Source organism: Haliaeetus albicilla, chromosome 16, assembly GCF_947461875.1.
Source record: "Haliaeetus albicilla chromosome 16, bHalAlb1.1, whole genome shotgun sequence".
Lineage (NCBI taxonomy): Eukaryota > Metazoa > Chordata > Aves > Accipitriformes > Accipitridae > Haliaeetus > Haliaeetus albicilla.
Genome location: NC_091498.1, coordinates 29,363,603 through 29,376,545, shown reverse-complemented (window position 1 = coordinate 29,376,545; position 12,943 = coordinate 29,363,603). Strand labels below are relative to the sequence as shown.

General features: G+C 38.4%; 1 long non-coding RNA gene across 1 annotated transcript in view; it reads right to left on the bottom strand.

Moving 5' to 3' along the window:
* The window catches only part of LOC138689338 (uncharacterized), a 138,850-nt gene that overhangs the window by 65,294 nt on the left and 60,613 nt on the right, over positions 1 to 12,943 (bottom strand). The window contains exon 2 of the long non-coding RNA XR_011328219.1: positions 907 to 962. This is a non-coding gene — a long non-coding RNA (uncharacterized lncRNA). The remainder of the gene's footprint in view (positions 1 to 906; positions 963 to 12,943) is intronic.

Below are 12,943 nucleotides of genomic sequence, written 5' to 3'. Positions count from 1 at the left end.
ATCTGAGTTGGCTCCTGTTTTGTTGGGTTTTTTTCCTAAAGGGTGGAAATTTTTTTCTGCTTTTTTCCTGACTCATGAAAGACACCAGACAGTGATGTGGATGATGTGGTGAAAGCTCCAAAAGAAAAAAATCTACTTAAGTCAAGGAGTAGGGGAAGTGGTCACTCTGCGAGGTCATTTTCCTGTGAGACTCTGTGACAGCTGGAGAAAATTAACCAAAATATCTGCATTCCAGAGAGGTATAAAAAGAAAAAAGAAAGGGAGGGGAGGGGTCAAATGTCTTGCGGAAACCTGTAGGAACGGCAATGGCATTTTCTATATGGGCTTGCTCAATCTGGTTTCCTGACAAAATTCTACAAAAATAGGAGGAGATTTTTAAAGTCTCAGAGGGTAGTCAGGCAGCCAGGTCCCTTAAGTCAGCAGGACATTCATTAAATTTGAACAGATTAGCTGTATTGGATCTTTTCTCTGATGCTGGCACAGGGACCACACAGAAATCCTATTCCTGACACTTTATTACCATTTAAAGCTTTACAGATCAGTCACACTTCCAGAGTGGAAGAACTAGGAAGACAGCAATAATACAAAGGTAATCAGATGGATTCTTTGGTTTCCGTGTTTATAATTTTCAAAGAAATAGCTAGTGAATGACAAATTTGCTTCTACACCAGTTCTGAATCCCTGACACTGTTTTTGTTTTGCAATAAAATAAACAAAAAAATTTCAAATATTTTCAAAATTAAATTGTATTCTCTTAAAAAATCCCACAGGTTTTCATGTTGGGTGACTCTGTTTCTCCCTCGTCAGAACCAAACCTGAACTTTAAAGTCCAAATACTGTCAAAATTAGTGTATTTTTGTGAAACATTTTGACTCCGCTAAAGCTGAATATTAATTGAAACCATACCTTCCTCCTTCAGAACACTTCCATCCCCATGGATCTTCTGGTCATTTCAGATGACTCTGCAAAAGAAAAACCAGAGAACAAAGTCTCTTTGAGATGAAGAAGCCTGCTGTTGTAATTTCAAGCAATGACAGGAGAAATCTGCAGATCCACGCTCAGGAACTCCTTCAGTGTGAACAAGGCAGACAGAAGGACGCAGGCAGGGCTTGGTAGATGACTCCCATAAGTAGAAGCAGGGATGCACATTAAAGGGACTCAAAAGCAGAATTAAGATTTTTTTTCAGGCTCCCAGCCATTACAGTTGAGGTAAAGATTTTAAAACAGCACAGCTGTCATTTGGGCAACTAAATGAGAGCCAGATTTTACAGACCGGTCTACATCCATGACCTCCCACTGCAAGATACAGAGCCAGATTTCCCTCTGAAAATCCATCTACCCCTTTAGCTTTATTGGGAAGCTGAGCCTTTCCAAAATTCATGCGCTAAAATGATAAGCCTTTCTAAAAATGCTGAAAAAAGACAGAAAAGACAGACAAATGCTATAAGCAGTTTAAGACATTGCAATCCTGTGCCAGATTATCTACAAGTGGAGAAGCGACTACTTTGTATCTGCAACAAGGCTGTGTATTGTGATATGATCTGGACATTCCCCATTCACAGGAGATTTCACATTCATTACATTAAGGATAAAATAGCATAGCTTTACTTTAACAAAGCAGCATCCTTGGAGAATGTTACAGAACGATTTCATGTGGTTTCCAAAACTTAACTCAGCAACACTATATTCTTTCCACTGCAAAATACCACCAGTGTCTTTTCCTCATAGCTTGACCATTTTGTTCAAAGTCTCTGTCCACAGTTACCACAATGATGCTACTCTTCATTTAACCTAATTTTCTCAGGCAGTTTAGCTATATTGTGGAGTGAAAAGAAAACAGTATCTGATTAAGGAAGTCAGATCTGTTAATTTTTTTCTAAAAATTTATTTTGACTTTCCCCTTCTCTCCTTTCCTTATTCATTCAGATGATAAATAGCTGTGAAGGAAGTAAGAGAGCTCCAAACAGAGAAAAAAAATAAAAGAATGTAGAAGTTTGCATTGCTAACCCTATTTAATGCTAACCCCATGCTGTACTTCCATGCTTTGGAATTTGATATAGATATTGCCCAGGTAGCTCAAAAAACCCCAAACTCTTTAGAGAAGAGATAATGGTTTAAAATAAGCATAACATGGTCCAAAATCACACCAAAGCCCAAAGTTAACCAATTCAAAACTCAGTTCACTATAAAGCATGTTGCATTAACTTCCTTTTTAAAGGAAGAATTTCATTCTTACACTTCTGTTTTAATTTTTAAACGGACTAGAAGCAGAAGTTTGAAAAGTCATGTGAAGCCTTGTTCTCATAAGATTGCTGCTTGAGTTGTACCTCATGAGGTTCAGAGAACTTCAGATAATCTACTTCTTAGGTTGTTAGCTGAACCAAAATGCTGAATTTCTTTTGAGAATGACTTATACCCCTATCTTTACCAGACACCGTTTTTTATCCATTAGTGCCTCTAGGCCATCAAAAAAACTTTCCCCACACTGGGGATTTTCTTGACCTGGTCATGACTATGCTTATTCCTTCCACGAGAGTGCCAAGTTTGCCAGAGTAGCTTTCCTGGGTACTCTAACCACTTAATGCTGTTCATAAGAAAGTAAAAGGAAAACAGTTCATGGGAAGCTTACTAGTACTTGCCATATTTCTATCTCAGTATTTTTACTGTGGTTAATTTGATTAATTTTTAAAAGGTAAATATTGAAATACATCTATTGACATTCTATTATCTGTGGTTGTTTATATATGGAGGACAAATCCTCTCCTCCACCCAAAGCCAAAATAAACAGGTCTTGTACAGGCAAGTCTCAAACTGGTTGAGTGTTGGATTTCTCACCACAGGTTGCAGAGCCATTCAATGCCTATTAGTGCACTTGAGGTATGCTTTTTTGCAAAGATGCTATGTTTCATATAAAATCCTCAGATGCAGTTAGTAGCTTTCTGTCTTGATTGAAGCAGTGTCAGCTTAGCAACATTTTACTTTTACATTCTTTATTAATAAGAGGAGAAAAACGTGACTTAATGTTATAAGAAGATATTTGGCGTGTTTATCTCCCTTGACTTTGAGACTGCTAACCATGAAAGCACCGTAAGAGGCTGGATAATCTGACTTCTTAAACATAATCCAAGGAGCCATTTTCAAATTAGCCAATTTTAATTAGAGGACAACGTATGCAAAAGCCCTTCACACCTTCTTAGTAAGGTGTGCAGTATCTTCACACCAGATATTTGCAAGTACAAAATTATGTGAGATTATAAACAAAAAAATCACAGAATAATTTGCTAACCAGTCTCCTTATTCTTCACTGAATTCTGTCTTTGAAAATATACTAAGTCTTTCTTGAACAAAAATAATTTGTAGAGAATCAGCTATTAATATATATACCAAAATTGGTAATGCAGTGTTCTGCTCAGTAAAAAAAACACTTTCATGATTCAAATCTATATATTAATAACCAAATATATTAGCCTGAGAATATGTATTTGATAGAAGCATGGGTACTAACATTGAACCTCTATGAATCTCTGAACTCTACTGTCTGCAGCATAGTTGAAAACTGAAACAAACATATAATTAAGTTACCAATGTTTATCATACAGGCTGATGTTCTGGTATTTGCTTTCAGGTAGGAGCTTTCCTCATCATAAACTTATTTCTCCTGCATCATCACTTAAAGAAGGGATAACAATCCTTTGAATTATCTTCTGCTACTAGGAAGGTGAGTAGGTTATAACTATTTTTGTTCCATGGATCAATCTCCATTGCTTTGCGTACAGAGTAGACTTAAAATGTTACCATTAGCAATTTACACCCACTTGCTGGCCATAAATGACTTTCAAGGTTCAAGGCAGTGGATTGTAAAACTGCTGACTTCACTGCTGGAGCACTAAAGAAGAGAAGAAACTGGATGAGACAGAGCAAGTCCTAAATGCCTTCCATAATTAACAAACATGGCGAGACAAGTTATGAAAAACAAAGGAAGACTGGACAGATTTATGCTTGAAGTCTGGTACTTTTGAAAGTCTGTCCAACTACAAAAGTCTCTTTTGATCTACATTAATTGAAAGCACTTAAAATTCAATCACACATTTATGGCCACATGTTTAAAACTGACTCCTAATCTTGCATCTGTAACCCACTGGTCAGACTGGAATGCCTTCCTTCTGCATCCAGCTTACAAAGGATACAAGTCTAATGACAGTTGTCTTTAGTTCCAGCTGTAGAGTTTCATACTTATGGCATCAGAATTCCCTAAATTCAGTCCTAAATAGTATCCACAATGATAGTCATCACGTATCTCTGGCAGTTCATGACAACAACCACTTGTGGAAATGATAAGCCATCTGAGAACAAAGACACTTGTCCTGGTTTGGTTTCTTAGGGCAATAAAAGAACATGATCCAACTTGGTATGACACACTGCTTTGTGAGCTGATCTGAGATGGAGAGAGCAGCATCTCTGCCATTTTGTTAGGAGGTAGGGGAGCAATGGAAAGGAGTTTGCAGCTTGAAGCGGCAAGTGGTCAGCAAAATCAAACCACCGTGCATGGGGCTGTGAAGGGATACAATAAGCCTCTTTTTTGACAAGGTATGGGAAAGAAGAAGAATAAGGAAGTCAAGGACCCGCATTTATTCCCAAGGTTGCTCTTAGATTAAAACCTGCAACGCAGACCTTGTATACTACTAGACAACAGGACTCCATCTAATGTCAGAAGAACCAGAAAATCAGAGAACTGCTTGCCTAGATCCACTAATCTGCACCAACAGTGACTGCAGGAGCAATGTTCAAGCCCAGCTTTGAATCTTTTCACAAGTCAAGCCACTTTTGTATGTTATATTCAAGATTCATGGACCCCTACCCTTTTCATTCCCCCCCAAACACCAAAAGATAAAAAAATTCTGCTTGAATATTTCCTTACATTACATATGAGGAAGAGCCCTGTTAAAGGGCTTGCACTATTGTGCTGTCTTGACTAATAGTCTGTGTGACATGCATAAGGAAGACCAGATATTTGCACCCTTTATATTTAAGGATTTTTTTGCCCAAGGACAACTTGAAAAACCCATTAACATGAATTGTGTCTGAGCTGATGAGGAAAAAAAGAAAACACTGAATCCAGACCTTCAATATTTTATTGGTGTTTCTGAACTTTTATTAGCTGTACTTGCTTCCATAAAATCAATTTAATAAGGGGAGCAATGTTTTGGTAATGCATCAAAAGCAGTTCTTCTCTTCAAAGGGCATCTTTTTCACTCAATCTCTTCTCTAAAGACAGTGACATTAGTTTTGTAAATTAATAAACAGGCCAGCATCTGAGGACTGCATGAAGCCTCCATCACCCCTTATTGTGCTTTCTCTTCTGACCCCACTTTCCAGTGCAGGGCCCTCATCTCGACAACAATACCCTGAAAGCCTGTGTGGCACTCTGGGATCACACTTGAAAAGGCCTTTGGCTGAGGCTGGCTTTCAAGAAGGGGGGACAATTGGCAAGAGGCCTGTGGCTATTCATGCAGAACAGGCAGTGAAAAATGCCTGAAGTCAGTTTCAGGGGTGGGCAATGCCCAAAAAAGAAAGCCCACATAACATGAATGGCTGCTGCTAGGAGACTAAAACCAAAGGCATGCTACTAGCAGGCCTCCATGTGCCGACATCAATGGGTTCATCCTATCCCTATTAGGGGCCTAAAATGATGGAGAAACATGAGAAGGGACTATAAGCAGGAAAGGAAAATAATACCAAAGTACACAACGGTCAATGCTTATATTGTTATACTAAACACTCAGGAGAAGGAAATAATATTTTCTATGTTTAGTACCTTTTCTGTTAACAATAGTTGCATTGGTTACAAAATCTAATAAGCGAAATAATTATGGTACATTTTCTTGGGGGAGGAAAGCTATGCACTTTGATAATTAGTTATTTCTCATGCACATAATTAAGCGTGATTATAAAAACATATTGGAAAAACCAAGCCTGAGTTACAATTGCTGTAGACCTGGTGCTGGATCAGCTCCAGTCCCCTGGATATGCATGCACAAGTCCAGTTTGGTTCCAAACCCGGCAGTACTGGTCAGAGGGAAACAGAAGGTCTACGTGTTTTTTAAGGGAAACCACTATAGTGCACCACAAAAGCATTTCAGTGGCATACAAATGACCCAAACCTCAACTGTGCTTAGGGTTAGTAAGCCTGAGGGGTCTGCAGTGTGGATCCTGTGCAGCGAAAGGCCTCCGGGTCCAAAAAGTTAACTGTGAAGAATATACCTCACTTTGAAGCCACCAGATAGCTCTGGGGTTTTTTTTTATAAAATACGGCTAAAAAAATCATACACTCCTACTAATATTTTACACTGGAAAGCCCTAGCATGGACTGATGGACTCTTTCGAAAGGAGACTGTCATTACCCTCATACATAATTTCAGCAGTCTTCTGAAAATGACATACCGGTTTCTTTAGGAACAACCCATCTTCTCTAAAATCCTTTCCACTTCAGTACAGATGTTGGCTCTTGGCTAGCAAAAACCTTGAAAAAAAATGAATTACAATGTCTAGTCATGTTTGGACTTATTTCTAGGTATGATCTCAGCTCTTAAAAAATGATCATATTATTTAGTTTATGAGTAATAATGTCTGACTAAAAAAGGTATAAAATATGATATGATACTACCATCAAGTGATTTATTTCAAGTGGTGATGTTTATTATTCAGTGTGCAAGTTCAAGAAACCTCCCCTTCTTGCTTTTTCAGTTATCTATTCCTGAAGTCTGAATTTCCAATAATTTCTGAGTTTGGTAACAACCTTTTTCCTTTCCACACTCAGACCTAACTTGGTACCTCTGCTGAAAGGAAAGTAAGAAAGACCCTTGTTACTGCTGTAATCAGCTCTACACAAGGTGTAGGAAGAGCAGCCAAAAGTGGCCGGAGAGGGGAGAGCAGTGGGAGGTACCCTCAGATTTCCCTCTCCTGTAGTTGCTGGTTAGGGTACATAACTGGGTGAGCAAGCGGTGAATCTGATGCTCCACTGAAGACAATGGAGTAGTCTGCTGTCCTCCAGTGGGAGTCAGGAAAGGAACTATGAATGCTGCAGAAAAAAGCTGCTATGATCTACAGATACCTCAGGGAAGATTTTAAAGTAACAATTCAATGCTATGTTTGTCTGTCCATTTCCATTAAAAGTTTCTAAATATATGATGGAGTAAAGCTTACCCTCATGTGTGATCTTAACACTTGCATGCGTTTCTCTTGTATCTAAAATCGCTCCTGTAAATGACTAGTTCTAGCAGAAAATCTGTACTTGTTCTGTATCTCCTAGTTTATTGACAATAAGTAATGACAATGAGTAACAATTGCAAACATTAAAGCAGTTAGGCAGAGACTCAAGAACATCAAAACGCTTTTGGTTTTATAAATTAAACAGGTGGATACGGGTAAGGCTAAATGCAGCTAGACTACTGCTCTGCTGAAGAAACTGTATGTCTTGTGTGGTTGTGATTCCTGTAGCCTCTCAATGTTGAATATTTGGGACCTGATATTTAATTCAATCAGAGGGAGGGAAGCAAGTAGAGGTTTTTTTTATGATATGTGGGCACATCTCACCCTCTAAATCAAGAATTTGAAAACTCTGCCATAGGTTTCCCCACATCTTATCTCTAGGCTACTGCTTCTCTTCCTCTCTTCTTCACAGCTGAGCAAATAATTTTCCCTCCATCAAAATGATGCATCCTTGCAGCAGCTAGAACATTTGTAAAGCATAGACTTGTATTTGAGACATTTAAGTTTGCCTTTGAATGTGAAGCATCCTGTGAAGTAAAAGAAGAGTCAAAACCTATGAGATTCATCCCTGCCTCCATGGATGAACAGTAAATTGTCTAAATTTCTAAGGCTGGAATTTTAAAAATCACATTGTTCATATCTTATGACGGACACTTAAAGAGATTTTCTGTGAAGTCAATGCAGAGCTACATATGCACCACCATATGACAGGACAGATTAACTCTCTAGATAGGTCTTTCTCTCTCCAAGGACTAAACTCGTATTAGGTACCACAGGTGGGTACCTAATATTATTTGAGATGAATCTAGACTACAATGTTAGACTGAATCTGTTCCACTCCAAACAGCAGGAATTTTACTGTCTAGTAATTTGAGTTTAGCTTGCATAGCACTCTGAATACCCTTACCAGTGTATGTGTTGCAAGGAACATTTTCGCCATTTTTCTTATCTATTTATATTAACACACTCAAAGTAATATATTCAGCACACATCAGATTTAACAACAGAAAGAATATTTGAATGCTTCGGGGTTTTCAGGATTTTTCAATGGATTTTTGATATAATCTGTGTCATTCAAAGGAGGACCTTCCTGGCTTTAGAAGTTGTGAAAACAGCCTTTGAAAGCCTGAAGAAATATATCTTTTTAAAATTTGTGAGATCTGAAAGGAGAGGGGTGGGTGGTCTTAGCCCTTCAGAAGGTCTCTGATCCTCTGACCTATTAGACCATTAGTTCACCTAACCCAACCAATTAGCTATTCAAGTCTAAGAGTACAAAGCAAGGTGGTAATAAAAATAAATTATTAAACAAAAGGAATAGAAATAAGCAGTTCAAGGTTTTTCTCCTCCTGTGAAATCCAAAAAGTGTATAGGCTATTCCATTCTATCTATTCAGCCAAGATACCTACTTGATCTTGCCAAGAAAAAGTAAGATTAAACTACCATGGGTACCGAATGGGTACCCAACTACAGGAATATGGTATGTTACTGACATTTAAAGTATGTGCTGTATGTATACTCTTAACCCAGCTGCTCATTTGTTTGATGTTTAGCCACTGTTTTCTGCTTAGGCCAAGAGATTTTGCACACTGAAGCCACAGTTCCTAACTAATAATAATTTAACTACAAATACCAAGACTGCTGGGAGAGACCGGGAGTCACACATGGATCCCCTGGATGGTCTACAGGGGCTGCTCTTGTACGCGTCTCCCAGCTTCAACTTCCCGCAGAACAAATTGTAGCTCTCAGACTTTTGGCCAAGGGTCCGTAAGGCAGAGTCTCATATAACTTGCTGTTTCCTTGCCATTGAAAACATTGAGGAAAAGCAATACATCGCACTGGGTCTAACTTATCATCAGCTTTGGCCCCCTCTGATTTTTTTTTCTTTTTTTATTCCAAAGAGCATTCTCTAAACATCTCATAACAGCAACCAGAGCCAGAGAGCATGTGGAAAATGAGAATATCCTCCTAATACATAAACCATTAGACAGCACTTGCTCTCTATTTGAAAACCAGAAATAAGATGATTTTTCAGTCAAATAGCAAACATCCACAGTGAAATCTTTACTGGGCTTTTGAGGCTAGGGAAAGACTCCCAACTCTGATTAGAAAGCATAGCTACTAAGGAAGAAATACATTGGCTGAGGCATTGGACTGGAAACTCTGCCCATGTTTTTCAGACCCTCTTCATGCTCTTGGGTAGTTCACTTAATCTCTCTGCTAATCCACCTGGTTCCTCTGTGCAGAATGGATCTAATAATATTCTTGTCTGTCTTTGCCTTTTAAGCACTCAGTGAGGTAATATGTCTTAATATGTGTTTGTAAAGCACTTTGCACAAAGAGACTTTCAGAAACTACTAAAATGCAAAGCATAAGTATTGCATATGCTCACAAACATCCCTTTTCCTCCCTTTCAACCCCAGTCTCAGTTCCTTATTTTCAAGAGTTTGTTGGTATTTTGCCAATTACCAGATAAGGGGCTATTCTCTCTGGTGGTTGGTGTAAGCAATGGAGTTTACGTTGGTGGTGTCCACTGAATAAGCAGCCTTCTGCAGTAGCTCCACACAGGTTGCACAACAGATGTAGACCTGTATATGCCACCAATTCAACCACAGAAAAGATGCTATAGAAATATCTAGCTATAGTGTTGGCCCTAGTGATGCTAGCAATGGACTGTATTTCACCTAACATGTCATTAAGAACCCATCTAAATTGCCTGCATCTTTATTTTATAACCACAGCTGCACAGTAGCTTTATTTAGAAGACGGATACATGAAATGCCAACCTCTAGCTATTTCTACTCCCCTTTGGATTCAAACACCATAGCATGTTTCTCCGAGTGTAACCATAGTACTCGCCACATTTCCTAGGTTGTTTGGTCATTTCTTGGAGAGTCTCATTGCTATCTTTTTTTTTTTTTTTTTTTTTTTTTTTTACAGCTGGCTACAGGCCTGGAAAAAAAACTGAGCTAAGCTTCATGCCAAGACAAAATATTACAGAAAATAAGCTAAGAGTTGTCTGCCCACTGAATCTATTCCAGTGGTCCTTTACTGGATTAAATGTGCTGAACTGATGTCAGTGGAAGTGTTACCTCAGCAATGAAGGTAGGACTGGGCTTACCTAGTCAATAGGTGCTTAAAATCTTACTCTTGACTGAATAAAATCAGTGCTGTGAAGACTGAGAATCCAAATTAGTGGAAGAAATGTTATCGCCTCAGTAAGAAATAGTCAAAAAAGTGTACACAAAACTAGATTTTGGGACGTATTTGAAAAGGATTTGATAAATGGCCATGTAGAAAGGTTCTGAACACAGTGGCAGCACAGTTTGATAGTGGTTAAAACCAGACTCGAGGTACAGCATTGCTAATTATTGCTAAGCACTAGTAGCAGTGTTTCCCAAACTAGACATTCTTAACTGTTCTCTTGTCCAGGGCTGATTCTTTTTACTGAAGTCTGAAGATAACTAAGCACATGCCTAAATTTAGGTATGTAAGTTGAGCAACAAAATCAATTGGACTGTTCACAAGAAAATATTGTTAAATAACATCCTGCATCCTGAGTCTTGGACAGGAGAAGAAGCAGGTCCTAAGCCCAAAGATGAGGTTAGTCCTTTCTCTTTTTCTCCTAACATGCAACAGGGGATTCCCTGGCCATCCTTTCCCTGGATGAGTGCCAGTCACTACACTGGCAAGAAGAGACACAAACACCTGTGTGCCAGATCCATCCAGCTCTGCTCCAACCTCTTCCCAGTTTGGTTTCAGATAACCGCTCATGATGGCAGTGGAAAAGTACACAGGGGATTCCATAACAGAAGAAAGCTTTTGAAAAAAATCTTCTTACTGCTTGTCTCGTTTGCTGCTGTTCATTTTTTCCCACTTCCCCTTGTGTAATTTTAAAGGCAGATGAAACTACTGGTTTTCTATCTGCATAAAGTAGCTGTGATATCACAGTAATAGCAGTTTTTTATTAGCTGAGCTGAAATTTGAAGTCAGGAGGAATTCACATCCCCTTTCTCTAAAGAGGGAACTCTCATTCACCTACTTTTATAGGACTTTTATTGTGTTTTATAATAAACCTACTTAAGACCTACCCTGAAATTATCACTTTCCCATAACAGGAAAAACTGTTACCCCGACATTACACATTCAAAATCTAAAATCACAGGGTTTTTTTTCTCTGGATGCAATACAGTCCTCCTTATTTTCCATCTTTTTCCAGACTCAAGCCATCTAAAGCTGATCACCAAACCTTGCTAGAGATCAGTCCAGTGAACGTTTCAGATCTATCAACTGCTACTTGTATTTTTAGCATTTTAATATATTAAAATCTTTCAAATTTTATATAACCTATATATTACTCACAACCCCTTTCATTTATTGCCATTTTTTCTTTTATCCCTGAAGAGTGAAAACATGAACTACTCAAAATCAACAAAATCAAAATGTTAAGGTCATAACACAATAGTTTGCCTTCCCAATGTGGTTATCTTCTTAAAATAAAACTGATCACACATCCCTTTCTGTGATTATAGACCAAAACATAGTTGTGTTGAGACAGGCTTTGACTAGTCATCCCCTGGCCACTAGATAGGACCGATTGTTTCTCAATGTCCACAGAGATGGCACATTCTCTGTATCTGGAGGATTGTCTTCCTTGGTCTTAGTGATTCCAAAAATATTGCCACAAAGTTGGTTAACTCTGAAGCCTGGCTGTTTTCCATCTGTGCTACTGCTGGATCAGTCCCTCTGACTACATCCATAATTCACCTTATCCAACCCTCCCGTTATTTTAAGTTATTCTTTGGTGTTATTCTAGTTCTGTTGTTGCTGGATAAATAGCTGCAAGTGAGAAGGAAAATGGGTTTTGCATGTATATGTTTATGCAATTGCTTCAAATTTGTGTACATATTCAATTTATTATGGGGTAGGAAGAAGAGCTTAAGTGTTTAGCAGAAGTTCAAAAGTAGTGCCCACTGCAAGAGATTAAATATACAGGCAGAGATTGATGTTCTCCACAACACAGGAGGCAATTCCTTTTCAAAATGCCATGTTTTTCAAAATAGAATTGGCTGTATTTGAGATTTTCATTGTCCTGTCATGGAAAACCCAAGTGAGGAAGGTGCAAGGTTGGAGGGTGATGCTGGTACTTGCCCCACAGGTATATGCAGTCAACTTAGTACCCAGCCTTTACTTTTTAGAATGGTGTTGTGCTTAATTTTTGTAGAAAGCAGATAACACACTAGAAATAATTGCCTTACATGAATGCATACATTAGCAAAATCATATAAGGTTATAACTTACAAAACAACAAAACGCTTAAGATGAATGTAGCAGAGCACTGTATGCTGCAACGGATCAGCTCATGTTGGGTGAAAAGCAAACAGCAACTGTTTGAGTAGGTAAAAAATTGCCTTTAGTTACCTGAAGCAACTTGTTCTAGACAGCACCCTCAAAGGACATTTGTGTTTGTATCAAAACACTTATCTCCAGAAGACACGGAGAGGTAATGACTGAGGCAACCCACTAGTTGAGATGCAGAAAACCAGATTTAGGTTAAGAGAAAAAAGTGGAAATTAGAGAATTAAAAAGGAGGCTGATAATCTTGGAGAGGTAAGAAAGCATCTGCACTTCCAGTTAACATCATTCTTAAGAAGTAAGAGTTACAAGACATGGTTAA